Source organism: Nilaparvata lugens, chromosome 4, assembly GCF_014356525.2.
Source record: "Nilaparvata lugens isolate BPH chromosome 4, ASM1435652v1, whole genome shotgun sequence".
Taxonomy (NCBI): Eukaryota; Metazoa; Arthropoda; class Insecta; order Hemiptera; family Delphacidae; genus Nilaparvata; species Nilaparvata lugens.
Genome location: NC_052507.1, coordinates 50,202,034 through 50,217,759, shown reverse-complemented (window position 1 = coordinate 50,217,759; position 15,726 = coordinate 50,202,034). Strand labels below are relative to the sequence as shown.

General features: G+C 35.0%; 1 long non-coding RNA gene across 1 annotated transcript; it reads right to left on the bottom strand.

The window, feature by feature from the left end:
• Nucleotides 1-6,392: 6,392 nt before the first annotated feature.
• On the bottom strand, nt 6,393-14,948 carry LOC120350838. The gene is made up of 3 exons (XR_005571041.1): nt 14,861-14,948; nt 13,107-13,221; nt 6,393-6,522 (listed from the first exon to the last, which is right to left on the bottom strand). It is a non-coding gene; the product is annotated as an uncharacterized LOC120350838 (long non-coding RNA).
• Between the last annotated feature and the right edge of the window lie 778 nt (nt 14,949-15,726).

The window sequence follows — 15,726 nt, the reverse complement described above, 5'->3', positions numbered from 1 at the left end:
CTATTTTTATTGAATAAATTGAAATTTTATATTTTAAAAGGTTCATTATATTTCATAATTGCTCCGGATAACTCAATCAATTAACCAATTAATAGTATTTATAGGCCTGAGGTAAGACATGTGGTGGTGATGGAATATGCAGGAAAATAAAAGCGAAATGGCACTCACTCACTGACTGACTCACTCACTCACTCACTCACTCACTCACTCACTTTCTACTTCTATCGGAATGATCTATGGATTTTGAACTGACGTTTCTTCCGTTTCTACTTTTCATTTTCTTCTTTCTTCTTATTGTATTCTTTTCACTGATTTAAATTAGAAATACATTTTAATTTTGTTTTCTTTCTTTCATTCGCTATTTGGAAGTTTTTATTATTTTGAAAAATAAGTTTTTTTTAACTTATAATCTTTGTTGTACAGTGTTTTAGTTTTACTTAGAATTGTATTGGAGGGTTAAGTGTAAGAGAGGGCCGGCTACGCCCTAACGGATGATTCTCATAGAACATAATCTCATGAACTCATGTTATTGTGCGAAATATCAATGTGAAGACTATGTAGTTGGTGATGATGGTTGAAGCTGAAAATTAGGTGTTTTTCACAATACAAGGAGCATAATTGTAGTCAGGTGTACCTGGAAATCTATATGAGATAGAGCGCTCTACCTGATCTCAGATTGTAGAACACAAAAATACGCCCCGAGGGATTTTGAATTATACATCTCAATGGTAACAATCGGAAGATATTGTTGATCAATACCTAAAATTCAACAAAATTGATTTTCTTCTTCAAACTTCACTCATTTTTGAAAAATCATAACAAAGTACTCATTGGAGATACAGAGTTTCTGATGATCTCATTCTATCCAGAATTTTATAATCTAGAAAAAAGGAGAGAGCAAATGTTCCTGTCCGATTACGAGATTTGACAGAAATAGCTGGAAACTGGAAAATGAGCCGAAAATACGAGGTTTTTGGACCACCCTGTATGTAGCACAAGGAAATTTTGCGAGAAGAAATTGGTTCTGGACTTCTCTTTAGTACCCAAATAATATATGGAAAAAATCAGAACTACAATATAAATTGCATGCACCAATGTATATAGTGACTGGACTATCGATGACTTCATTCGTTTCTATCATTGCACAGGTGTCTAGTGGCATCGATCTTCACCGCGACTTACGGTACTTGTTCTGTTTGCACCTTCGATGAATCATTGCATCAAATCATTCTGTTCTCGAAATGTTATTCTAAATCTCACACCTTGCACGAATGAACACTTGAATGAAACGTGCAAGGAAAGAAATTTAGAATAAAATTTCGAAAAGAGGAAGCGAATGATCCAATTATTGTTCATCATCATGAAGGTGCAAATAAATGCAACAAATTTAAAAATATAAAAACTGATGCGATAATCTTCAATTGGGTGGTGAGTAAGATTGTCCTCATTGTTGTATTAATCCATCAACCTGTTGTGACGTGATTGCTTCGAGCATTCATATCATGTTCCTACAAGTCTAGTAGTCATATTCTCGGATATATAGAGAGGAAACCCTCTCCATATTCCCCATAAAGGGATCAAATCGCAAAGTCAGCAAAATGCAGCTGCGTTTGATCCATGAGAGCTAATTCGATTTGGGATTTTCACAACGCTTTCTAAATAAATCGTATTTGTGTTTGAGATTTGGCCAGTGTTTTCCTCTCTCTCACTCTCTCTCTCTCTCTCTCTCTCTCATGAATGTTTCGTTTTTTGTCGAATGCTGCATTGATAACACTAACCACGCAACTGCCATGAACCCAATAGCTGTGTCACTGTACAAGCATACGTAAGCCATAGGCTTTTCACCTCAGTGAAATTGTTTTATCTTTGTTCTGTATTCAAATTGTTCTTTCCCTTTCTTTCTCTCTCCCTTCCTCTCTCTCTCTCTAACAATGTGAGAATCTATGAAATAATAATCGAACATAAGTTATGTATCTCCCTCTTTCTCTCGAAGCAATATTTATTTATTTATTACAGAACAAAGAAGACTACAAGCATTAAGCCCCAAACAGTCTTCACTACAATTGACGATCGTATTAAGCGATTGTAAATAATACAATCGTATAAAATCGATATAATACAATCGTATTATATTCCCTTTTCCATCTCAATCTCCACTAATTCGATTCCCGAGAATTGTTCTTATTTGAATGTAATGACATTACATTTTTCGTATGAGTAAGTCGACTTTAAAGTTGAAAAATATTACATTCAATAATATTTGATATTGGCATCAAATGTCCACATTCATGATATAAAATTGATGTAAATGTCCAATAGAAGTTGATACCAATGTGCAATGACTATTACATCAGTTTGGAATACATGATGACTACTCGCACATTACTTCAACTGATTACATTATGCTATGTGACCGTAGCCTTTACCATTACAAAAATTTCTAAGACTCATTATTATCGATGTAATCAAGTTTGAGAGATCCTAATTATCAGGAGATAATTATTGAGAGGAGAGAATCAATTATAATTATTAAGAAGAATCCTAATAATCAAGAAGGGAAAATTATCAGAGATCCCAGAAAATGATAATAGCTTGTCAATGATGGAAGAGGATAATTTTCAAGAGAAAGGAACGAAATAAGTGAATTGAAACAAGAGAATAATTTCAAAGAAAGTGAAAAACAAGAAGATAACAACAATGACAAGAAAATGATACGCATGTGATGACAAAGCACATTGTGAAGACATTAATGGAAACGTTAAAGTTAATTATTATGACTAATTGATCATTTAGTAACAGAGAAATATTTCTTATGTCGTCTTATTTGCATTAAACAAAGCAAAAACTGGCAGAGCATGAGAAGCGAATGAAGTCTATAGGGTTGCAAAGAACTTAGTGGAAAATTCAGTGTAGTATATTATCAAGATTCAAAGCAACCTGAATTTTCAGCTCGACTGAGCATAACATAATTATGGGAGAGGGAAGGACGTGAATGAGAGTTCGTTTGGAGGCGAAAGTGACTTCAATAAGGAGAAGATGGAGGACGAATAAAAGAACGATGCTGGTAAAGAATAGGAACCAAAGAGGAAGCCAAAAAGAAGCTGAGAGAGGGATTGATTGAGTACTTTATTTATGTAGATTACAATATATACTGGCTTATACACTTATATACAATAGCTTACAATACAGCAAAATTATAGATGAATTTACATAATATAGACTAAGAAAATAATTATTGAACTGTGTATGATATGAGAAAGCAATTTTTAATATAATAACTAGGCCTATAGCTAATTATATTGTTATGCATCTACATAAATTGGCGGAGCTTTGGACATATAAATGTCCATTCTTCGGAAAGAATATTAAAAATATCCTCCCCACTAACTCTCTACCAAGGAAGAGAGAGAGTGAGAGGAAGAGAGAGTGAGAGAGAGAGAGAGAAAGAGAGAGAGTGAGAGAGAGTGAGAGAGAGTGAGGGTGGCAGAGATGTAGAAGGAGAATCGGATAAAGGGAAGAGAGAGGAAGAAAAATATGCTTTAAAGAAGGAATCGCATGAAAATGAACTAGGGAGAGAAAAAACAGAAACAGCAGAGAAAATTGTTTGAAAATCAGTAAAAAATAGTGAATGAAAGAACTCTGAACGTTGATTGTGAATAAATAAACATAACAGGCAGATATGCTGGAGGAGAGCAGAAAGGAAAAGGCGAGGACAAAGAACGAGTGACAGAAAAAGAAAAAGAAGTAGAAGAAGAGGATGAGAAGAGGTTTCCTAGTACAGGCAATGGAGAGTATGAAGAGCAACGCCAAGATGATGGAAGAGTTATACAAATGAAAGGGAGAGTTATACAATTGAAAGGGAGAAGACAATATCAACAAGGGAAACATACTAGACGAAAAAGAGAAAGAATGAGGAGAAAGTCGGTTGAATGGAGGAGAAAGCGGATGGATGGAGGAGACATGTTGATTAGTAGTGGGGAAGAAGAAGACAGAGGAAGAGAACGTGGAAGAAAACGATGAATGATGTGAAATGATAAGTTAGAGAACGGTAAACGACAAAAGTTTTAAAGCATGTAGGCAAGAAGCGAAGCGCTTCAATGATTGCAAAACTGGAAATTAAACCAAGCCTATAGTCAGATTCACACTCATCTGCCAGCATTCTTCATGAATAACACCATCGCTGCTCATTCAACCAATGCTGACAGTTTTAAGAAGAATCTGCCAGTGGAGTTTTGAGACTGCAGGATTGGTGCGTTGTACTTAATGAGGTGTCGAAGCAGCCAGGAATTTGCCTTTCTCAGGTAGCTTCCTCTTCAAAATCCCCTCTTCCCCTTCAAATGAAACGTTTTACTCTTCCAAACAAACCAAATTATCTCAACCCCCCCACCCCCCTGGCAACCCAAACGCAATCCAAAAGTGTAGCATCGTTTACAATACGTTTCAATAACGCAGTTGTAGCACGGTGCAAAGGTGCAAAAGAAAACCGGTGAAGAGGGTAAGAAAGGAGAAGAAGATGAGGAAGGAGTGATATATGAAGAAGGAGTAGTAGACGAAAAAGAAGTAGAAGAAGAAGGAGAAGAAGGAGAAGTAGGAGAAGAAGGAGGAGAAAAGAGAAATGTGATCAGAAAAGGTGGAAATGATTGGGAAAAGAAAGATCAGGAAGAAGTAGAGTATGAAAAATCAGGCTCATGAGTTTTTAATTTTACTACTAGACTTGTTATCAACCCAAAATTTTATTCGTAACAGATGGTTACTCTGCAGTTATTCTGTATTACTTTCCTTGCCCTATAACCTAGGTAAGGAAAGTATTGCTTTCTGTTTCAAAGTCCCCTGAGTCCAAAAAAGTGGTTTTTGGTGTGTGTGTGTGTGTGTGTGTGTGTGTGTGTGTGTGTGTGTGTGTGTGTGTGTGTGTGTGTGTGTGTGTGTGTGTGTGTGTGTGTGTGTGTGTGTGTGTGTGTGTGTGTGTGTGTGTGTGTGTATGAGTGTATGTGCGTCTGTGTACACGATATCTCATCTCCCAATTAACGGAATAACTTGAAATTTGGAACCTAATGTCCTTACACTATAAGGATCAGACACGAACAATTTCGATCAAAAGCAATTCAAGATGGCGGCTAAAATGGCGAAAATGTTGTCAAAAACAGGGTTTTTTGCGATTTTCGCGAAAACGGCTCCAACGATTTTGATCAAATTCATACCTAGAATAGTGATTGATAAGCTCTATCAAGTACCACAAGTCCCATATCTGTAAAAATTTCAGGAGCTGCGCCCCATTCATGCAAAGTTTGATTTTAGATTCCCAATTATCAGGCTTCAGATACAATTTGAACAGAAAAATTTAAGTGGAAAAGATTCATCATGAAAATCTCTACAATTCCCACAAGTCCCATATCTGTAAAAATTCCAGGAGCTACACCCCATCCATGCAAAGTTTGATTTTAGATTCCCAATTATCAGGCTTCAGATACAATTTAAACAAAAAATTCAAGATTGAGCTTGAAAATCTCTACAAATAATGTTCAGTAACATTTTCACCTAAAAATGGAAATAAGCTCGAAATTCGAAATTTATTATTTCAATTGCAAACTGTTGGCAACTGTTGATTCTATTAAATGATTCACTATGAAGAGATAGCAGACCTCGTGTGTCTCCAGCGTTATTGCCCTGTCACCAGCTGGCTCAAATCTTTGGATAGTAGACTTGAGATGCGCCCCGACAGTCGAGACCTGCGACGGTAGAGGACTCCTGAAAAAGAGGCCTCAAATGTCGCCTGCGTTAGGCGACAGTAGAGGACTCTTCAATTTTCTCTGATTTATACTTCTGCTCTCCTGTTATAAAAATCAAGCCTGCTGACAATCGGAAGCTCATTGAAGGTGGAGTTTGTCTTGCTTGTCGATTTATTTTATGACTATAAAATATTTTTCTTGGAATATACACAATAACCTGGCACCAAGTTATCTCCTTCCATTAACTCGCGTATTACCATTTCAAAATTTGTTCTCTCGAGTTTACTTTCAAAAATTTGTTGGTTGTGAAAATACATAAATTAGTGAGAAAGTCTTAAAATTCATGTTTTCTGTATGAAAAATGCTGACTTTACAACTAATATGCTTTCACTTTTCATTTGTTATAAATTCTCATGGTTGAGAGAGAACTTCTGGAAACTATTCTTTCCTGAATTCTCCCACAACCACAATTCAATAACAATTTTTTATATTATACTATATCCATGATTTATGATGCTCATGGAACGTCGATATTGTGTTTAACGATAAACAAATGATGAAAGCTTCAATCTAATTCTAGCTCTAATCTTTCAGCTCCGATTTAACTCGAAAAATGAGTGAAAGAGTTAGATCTATTGAAAAGTTAGAGATGAGAAGTTTACCTTTGTTCGATTTGGGTGATACTTTCAGCATCTGTACAGGAGTAGCCAACGTAATTTACGACCAATAATTACTGACCTCTACAAGGCAATGAGTTCCGCTGAGTTCTTTCGCAGAGCTTCTTCCTCCTAGGAGCCTAAGAACAGAAAATAAGCTCTTGAGAATGGGAAGGATGAGTAATGATTTCGTAAAGCAAAAGAGAAAGCTAGATACGATGAAAACTAGGCGAAAAATCAATAAGAGAAGGATTTTAGTTCACTTTGAAAACCAAATCAAAATCTAGTCGAAAGATGATAGCAGATTATTACTTAGAATGAATAAAGTTTTTTGTTCGAATCCATTTATATAGAATTTCTGTCACATATGGCAATAGCACAACAACATACTTATTCTTATCCAAAAATCGATGTGTGTAGCTGGCTTATGGCTCTCATGTAATGAGTAAGCCTATTGATGAAACATGTTATGCACTAATAAATTATGAAAGGGTACTATACTGAATAGTATTGTAATTCTATTTCTACTTGCAATTCAATATCATTTTTTGAATTATAAATTCAATTTCATAAATTGAGAATCATTCCAACTTCAATTCGAATTGAAACCTTGTACACTGAGTTCCAACCACAGCTCTGCAAAGCCATTCGGTACGTGCTTGTCCCTGGCAACGTAAGAATTTATCCTCTCATTATTTGATATTGATGATTCAAATCATATATTATAATTATCGAGGATCTGATCGAATTGAATCTCATTAGTACACCTATTCATCAAAGGAGCAACTTATCTATACTTATAAAATTCTTATCTCACTGACTCACTGATCACGATTTCTGGAAAACTTCAGGATGGATTGCAACAAAAACTAGGAATATAGCTTCCTCATACGTCCTAGGTGCTCACTAAGAAATCTTTTGGCGATATTTCAACTCTATGGGTGGTTTTTAAGGGTGTAAAGTTCGTCTTTTAGCATGTATATTCTTCTTCTCCCAATCTCTTAATTATAATAATTGAAATGTCCATATCATAGGTTACTATAGAACTATAATCCAGAGAGAGTACCTCTTCGAAACAGTTGTTGACTACTGGCAACTAAATTAATCATTTTGTCAGGTTGGCGTTAAGTTGAGATGACTTCATTAGGTTGACACCAAGTTGAAGAACTAATTAAAATGCATTCATCGAGAACAAATTGATTGGGCACTGCTGCTTCAATCGGAGCTATAACCTATTCCTGGGAGTAGCTATAGATAATTTTTATTCTCCATAAAACAAACTTTTATGACTGGAGTTGCTTCAATCAATTCAAATTAAATCTACTGCTGTATTACAATGCTACACTTTCTTTCAAGATGGCAGATTATGGCGTCAAGATACTAGCCGACTTTCCATTCTGTGGTTCATCCGTGATCACTAATCTGTGATCAGGATTTTACTGAACGTAAAAAACCCCGATGTAATTGATCAGTGGCTTTGAACTCAACCATTAATGTTGATGATCGCTACTCGTTTCAATTTCAATGGTTGAGTTCAATGCCACTGATCAATTCCATCGGTTTTTTTACGTTCAGTAAAAAACCTGATCACAGATTAGTGATCACAGATGAACCACAGAATGGAAAGTCGGCTAGTATCCTGACGCAATAATCCGCCATCTTGAAAGAAAGTGTAGCATTGTAATACAGCAGTAGTTTTAATTTCTAACAAGTTGATGCAGTCATGTGTCGTGGTCTTGGTGCACTCAAATCTAGGTTAGATTGATAGCTTCCATTTTGTGTGTATTCTGTGGCTGAACGGTTGCTCATGAGTCATGACTGACAGATGTTTCCCCTGTTGATCATATTTTGTGAACAAAACTAGAACTTAAGCTATTTCATTGTAATCAAATGAAATGGAAAACCATCAGGTGATTGGAGTAGTTTTAAATGCTTTGTAAAATATTCTAAATGTTATTGAATTCATGTAATCATGCATTTCTCTGCTCCCAAATACATTATAATGGATTCCATTATTTGTAAACAACCTCGTATTCAGCCATGTCTGTTTACGTTCAGCTACTCTATTTACTTTCTTTTCCATCGGTGGAAAAGTACAATTAACTGATCAGTGAATGAACCGGATATGACAAATTTTTTTTCTTATCACTTAGACCAGACCTTGAAGAGGTATAAACGCACAATACCTATGCCTTCCCAATGCTAGCTCTTACTTGAAATTAAAGGTTCCATTGAGGTATTTTAGCACGAGATATTATATAATATATATTTTTTTGTAATATTATAGATCACAAAAATCTTCAAGATCTTTAGTATGTAATAATCTTCCAGGCAGTCCCCTTAATGGCCGATTTCGATTCCAAATAATCTTGGGCTGCATGTGAGTCTATGCATCATTCAACGACAAAACAGTACTTCGTTCAGAGCCACGTTCACTCACCGATCTCATCGTTCACTCACCGATCAGTGGCTTTGAACTCAACCAATCATGTTTGACATTTTTTCTTTTGATGCCAGCTGTTATTATTATGTGAAATAAGCTCTCATTGAATGAAATCATAATCATTGAAGTCAATTATACTAAGAAAGCGATTTCTGTTTGAATATGTGTGTTTGTGGATATGTATGTATGTCGGATGGATCTCGAAACGGCTCTAACGATTCTTATTAAATCAGGAATATAGTGGGTTTGCGACAAAAAACATTATTTTGGAACAGGTCTCAACTCTGGGAAAATTCGCTGAAGTTCCTTGAGAAAGGATCATTTGTCCCTCAAGTAGCAGCTGATCAGAAAAAAGCTTCCATAATCTGTTGAAAATGTGAGAGAGTGTGTGCAAATGAAAAATATTACAATATCTGTAGTTGAGTCAACAAATTTGGCGACCTAATTGATTTAAAACATTACAGTATTTATGGAACATCTGGAAAAATGGATCCAGGAAGTGACCGGATTATAAGAGGATTATAAAAGAAATTTAAAATCGATCTCTCCAAACATATAATAGTTGAATGTAATGTTCATTGTAAGGTGATAGAAATGCGACTAATTTCTTCAGCTTCTGTTGTATTGGTTACTCTGTTGCTTCATTTTTGTACGCAGCCATGGCCTTGAGAGAGCCAGTTGCACTGTCTGTTGATTCATTATCCGGACTAAATATCACGAGAACTAATGAGAGAAGCCTTCTATTAGAAAAAACCCTGCTCTGATTAATTCCCATGAGATTCAATCCTGATAGAAATTGAACAGGCTTTTGTGCTACTGTTCCTGATATTTTCATGTTTCAATATCAACTAAGAACTTAATCAAAAAAAAAAAAAAAAACATAATATTCCATCAGCTGCTCCTATTTCCTTTCATGATGTCATTACATGACACAAGACAAACCTATTGATATTGCTAGATCACAATAGGTCTACTAAAGTTGTCAATCCTATTATTTTTATTAAGAGAGCAATTTCTGTTTATGGTTATGTATGTCCAACGGATCTCGAAAATAGCTCTAACGATTTTCACGAAATTTGGAACATAGTAGGTTTATGATATAAAAATTAGGGATGGGTATCGAAAGACAAAACATCGATGTTTTGAACATCGATGTTTTTTTCATCCTAACATCGATAAGTGAAAAACATCGAACAGTAAACATCGATGTTTTTGAACATTGATGTTTTTAAACATCGTTTATCGCCCTACGTTTTTATGGATGATACTGTTAGTCCAGTCAATATAGACATAAAAAGGGGGTGTTTGCAATTTATATTGTAGTTCTGATTTTTTAATATATTATTTGGGTACATAAGAGAAGTCCAGAACCAATTTCTTCATGCAAGATTTCCTTGTGCTAGATACAAGATAGCCCAAAACCTCGTATTTTCGGCTCATTTTCCAGTTTTCAGCTATTTCTGCCAAATCTCTCCCAGATTATATAATTCTGAAAAAAATGAGATCACTCGGAACTCTCTATCTCCAATGAGTACTTTGTTATAATTTTTCAAAAATGAGTAAAATTTGAAGAAAAAATCAATTTTGATGAATTTTAGTTTTAAATCAACAATATCTTCCGATTGTTACAATTTAGATGTATATTTCAAAATCCCTCTAGGCGTATTTTTGTGCTATACAATCTGAGATCAGGTAGAGCGCTCTGTCATATAGATTTCCAGGTACACCTGTCAACAATGATCCTTGTATTGTGGAAAACACCTAATTTTCAGCTTCAACCATCATCACAATCTACTTTGTCCTCACATTGATATTTCGCACAATGACATAAGTTCATGGGTAAGAATCACCCGTTAGATGCACTTTATTTCAGTATTTCCTAGTAGAGGCACGCTTAAGGACACCTCAAGGATCAAAATTTCAAACACTTATAATTTACTTTTGACACAATGCTCAGATTTCATCGTACTACACTTCATTCTTCTCGGCTCGCCAAGGCCGTTCAAAATCATGCATCAACAGTCAAATTCGGTCAAAAAATAGAAAATTTATTGTTGAGTGTAGGTACTTATTAATTTTTTATGCATATTCAATACATAAGAAATGGCCAATTTCTATATTCAAAGCTATGTATCTCGGTAACCCCTTATTATAAAAATTATTACATGATATTGAAATGTACAATCGAATTTTCTATTCCATCTGCTGTAAACAATTCATGAAAAAATATGTTCGTGAAGTGAGATTTGATTGTTGAAAAAAATCCGGAAATTGTAGATATTTTTCTCATATTAACGGTTTTGGCAGTTCTATGATAGCGAAAAGTGATTCAAGATGGATTTTAGGCAACTGAGCTCATAGAGGATGAATTTATCTACAATTTGTAATCAATCGTAGGTTTCTATGATGTATCAGACCCGTTTTAGAAACTCTTGATCAACAGTAAAATTACGAAAAAATGTAAAAGCTGAAATCGCCATTTTTAAAATCTTAACTTCCAAATTGTTTTGGAATCGAAAGTATTATTTATTGGAGTGGGTAGAGGGGGACAATTTACACATTCTCACTAGATTTGGAAATTTTATCAGAAGTATTTCACAAGACATGCAACTTTGAATATAGAAATTAGTCATTTTCTGTGTATTGGAATATGGGCTTAAGTACACTCAACAATGAATTTTCTATTTTTTGACCGAATTTGACTTATTATGCATGATTTTGAACCGCCGTGACGAACCGAGAAGGATGAAGTGCAGTACGATGAAATCTGAGCATTGTGTCAAGAGTTATGTGTTTGAAATTTTGATCCTTGAGGAGTCCTTAAGCGCGCCTCTCCACTAGGAAATACTGAAATGAAGTGTATCTTACAGGTGATTCTCATAGAACATAGTCTCAAGAACTTATGTCGTTGTGCGAAATATCAATGTGTGGACAATGTAGTTGGTGATGATGCTTGAAGCTGAAAATTAGATGTTTTTCACAATACAAGGAGCATTGTTGTCAGGTGTACGTGGAATATGAGATAGATCGCTATACCTGATCTCAGATTGTAGAGCACAAAAAGAGCTTCTAAGGTGACTACAATTTTATCTGGAGCTATTGCTCCAATATTTCAACAGTTACTTACTGGAATCACAGCAATTTTGGACTTGTGGAATTCAAGTAACAGTCTTTCGAATAATTGAAGTCAGGTTGTGACTAGAAAGATACATCAACTCTAGTTCACAAGATTTGTCATCTTCATGGTTTAGTCTGAAACCTCTCGGGATATCCTTGAGGATTCGGTCTTGAAATTTCACCCTAAGCTAATTTTAGCAATCATTGATACTCATATCGTATTCATTCAATACCTGATAGATTTTTTAGGAAATGAAAATGGATTAAGTTTATATCCGGATATCTGCACTCCTTACAATACGAGGACCTCTTTTCCAGAGCTAGATTGATTAGTGTTAAACACATGTTGAGGAAATAATTGTTGTAAGGAAAAACTCTTTCTTCCTAAGAAACGAAGAATCCGACCTCTTATTCAATTCTAAATAACTAACTATCTAACCTTGACACGAGCCACAGAAGTAATGTAAATCTTCAAGAGTATCCAACAGTCTCACATAAAAATACAGAGAGCCTGATTGAAAAATAAAAATAGCAATCTGCAGGAAGTCAAAACTTATGTGAGAACTTTCACAAGAGTGATCTATATTCACAAAAAACACTAAACAGAATACTATACTAAATATGATAGAGATAATGATTGTAATTATGTTACTATTGCTTATTGCTCTCAAGATAATCCTCTCCAAACAAAAAAAAACTTGTATCAAATTAAAAAATTAGAATTGTTTTTACTTTTTAGTTGGGAAAAACATCGGATGACCGATGTCTAGGTAAAACCATCGATAAGTGAAAAACATCGAACAGTAAACATCGATGTTTGATGTTGAAACATCGATGTTTTTAAACATTGATGTATCGATACCCATCCCTAATAAAAATTGATTGCACTAGGTCTCATCCCTGAGAAACTCACTGAAGGACATGAAAAGGATGATAATTATTCATTCTTGGAAAAACAGATGATAATTTCGTCATCTGTTATAATGAATCAAATTTTGATAAACAAGCAAAATTGCTAATTCAAAGAATCTTATAGGTCTTGAGCAAACAGCTGCTCTATCATCGCTGTTTCAATGGATTAGGCCGTTTTGACAATACAGACCACTATCTTCAACCCAAACAATTTAAAGATCAGATAAAATTGGTAAAATCCATAACACCCACCTCTTGGAATATGTGGCGACTCCGATTAATCAGTTTGTTGAGCAGTGAACCTCTGATGTTTTTCCAGATCCATAATCACGAATTCAGGACGTTAGACGAATTCAGTGCAGCTTTCCTGGAACAATATTTGAGTAAAAATAAACAAATGGATACACTAGCCAATATCATATCTTGTGAATTTGATACTAGGACAGACGACACATATATCAATTTTGTTGCTTAAATTGAAAAATGCTCAATTGGATGTGCCAATAAATGATTCTGCTTTAGCAAATATAATCTTGAAAAAGCTACCCTTCCGAGTCAGAACAGCATAGGCTACACAACCAATAACTGGTTGCAAACATCTGATAAATCATTCATACAATATACAATCTGTGACGGCAATACCAAATCACCGGTCAGATCAGTCATACATTCAAAATCAACATAATTCAAAGTTTATGAATCATTACCATATCATCATCCCCGAATGACACATTGTTTTGAGCATTGCGGCGAACATAATCAGAGTAATAATAGGAATAATGGAAATTTTCAGAATCGTTCAACAAATCATTATTCACAACAAGCAAATCGAAAGAATTCTTATGATGACCATGACAAATTGAACACTAATACTGGATATACTCATAATAATTACAACAGAAACTATAAACTGCCACCACAACAAATAAGTACCAATTATACAATAGAGCATGCATCCTGATTAAATCAACAAAAAACACAGAAACCAACACCGGATAACCCACCACCAAACACAGAGAAGACTACATCTGAACAATTACAACTATATGATAGCCCCGATACAACCCACATAAGCTCAGAAAAAATAGATATAGAAAATAAAAATACCTCAGCCTCATATACCACCTTTGTGAACGATTAACCAGAAATATTATTAGAAGAACAGAAACCAATACAAGATGAACCATCACCAAAAACTGCTGCCCACCATGCACTTAAAATACCCCGCAAGCATCAATCCCTCTTGAGCCTTATATTCCCCACCGAAGATCCATCACTGCAGGAGAACACCAACCACCATCAGGATCATGCAATCAAAGAGTTGGTGAATATGGAGCCTACATGCTATCTACCCGCTTTGAATGCCACACCCGCGCACCAATGGATTCCCCAGCAGCAGGCCAAGGACCCCAAGATGGAGGACAGGGAGGACGGACTATGGGAGAGAAGGAGCATGCATCGCCAGGCCCAGAGGCGGAAGCAATGAAGGAGGAACTGCGTGCACGCATACCATCCACATGCATGCTTCAAGCACCCGAGGAGGACACCGAACAACCGACACCAGGATATATATATTGTATTGTTATTATTAAAAGAATCCACTATTGATAATTGGAAAGTTAATATTATAAAAATGTTTATTGTTGTGAGTATAATGATTTATAAAGAACCGAAATCGAGAATATTGAATGGAAATGAGAGGAAACATGAATTAAGACTACAGGATGAATAGGAAAAGAAAGAATTGAAAGGAATTACCATTAAGAAAGCAAGGAATTGTTTAAAAGGATACACAAGATACTGGGGCTTTGAATTTATGAAGGAAAAATTATCAATAATAGGACAGCCTCACCAATCAATAGCAGATAACCTAACATCATTATCTACAAGCAGAAACGCAAGAAGATACAGGAAAGCCACAAAATTTCTACATGCAGTATTGTCGAATTTGGAAGAAAATGTGATAAGAAGACAAATGAAAGCAATATCATCAACCAATTACTGACCTGTCTTAATAGACTTAACATTGAAGTATCACCTCGCGTCGCCAAATTCGATTTTTAATTCACTCCAACCGATAGAGGCCTGTAACAAACCAAAGAACAATTATTAATTATGTATTTTCTCACTAAGCATCGTATAAAAAAGGGCACAAGAGAGGATATGTAGAATAAAAAAAGTTTATCACCTTAAAGTGTGGAAATATCAAAAGTTAGGTTAACTGGATCCAATAGAAATAGAAAGCTAGATATTGTGACATTAAGAAGACCCTCTGTAGATCACAAAGGCCATCTAAATCAGAAGCATGTAGCCCCATCAACATATGTTTGTAAAAAGAATGTTCCCAAAAAACTATCTATATATTTTATTCATTGTATCAGTTAATGTTATATATATTTATTTAGATGTTTTATATTATTATCATTGTTATTAACACGTTGTTACCAGAAAACCTCAAATGAAACAAGTTACCATTATGAAGCCCAAAACCAAGTATAGCAAAGGAAGAATTGTACCTGTATCTAGAGTATATTATTAAAATAAGAGACCTGAAAATTGTTAATGATGTATGAGCCCAAAATTGTTACTCAAAAGTATTTTTAGAAGAGATTCATGGTGTAAGAATCAAAATATTTGTTATGTAGAAAGTAGGTTGGCATCACTGCCGAGCGGCAGATTTGAAAATGTTGTATTGTGATTGGAGAAGAAAGAAATTGATTTGAGATGTTATATTTATGATATTTTCATGTTGATAAGGAGGAATTTATTATTGTCTTGATGGAGATTTAAGGGGGTGCATGCAGAGAAGGTCTGCGAATTGTTATGAAGTTTTGAAAGTGTTTTCGGTAGATATTTCTAGGTTATGTTGATG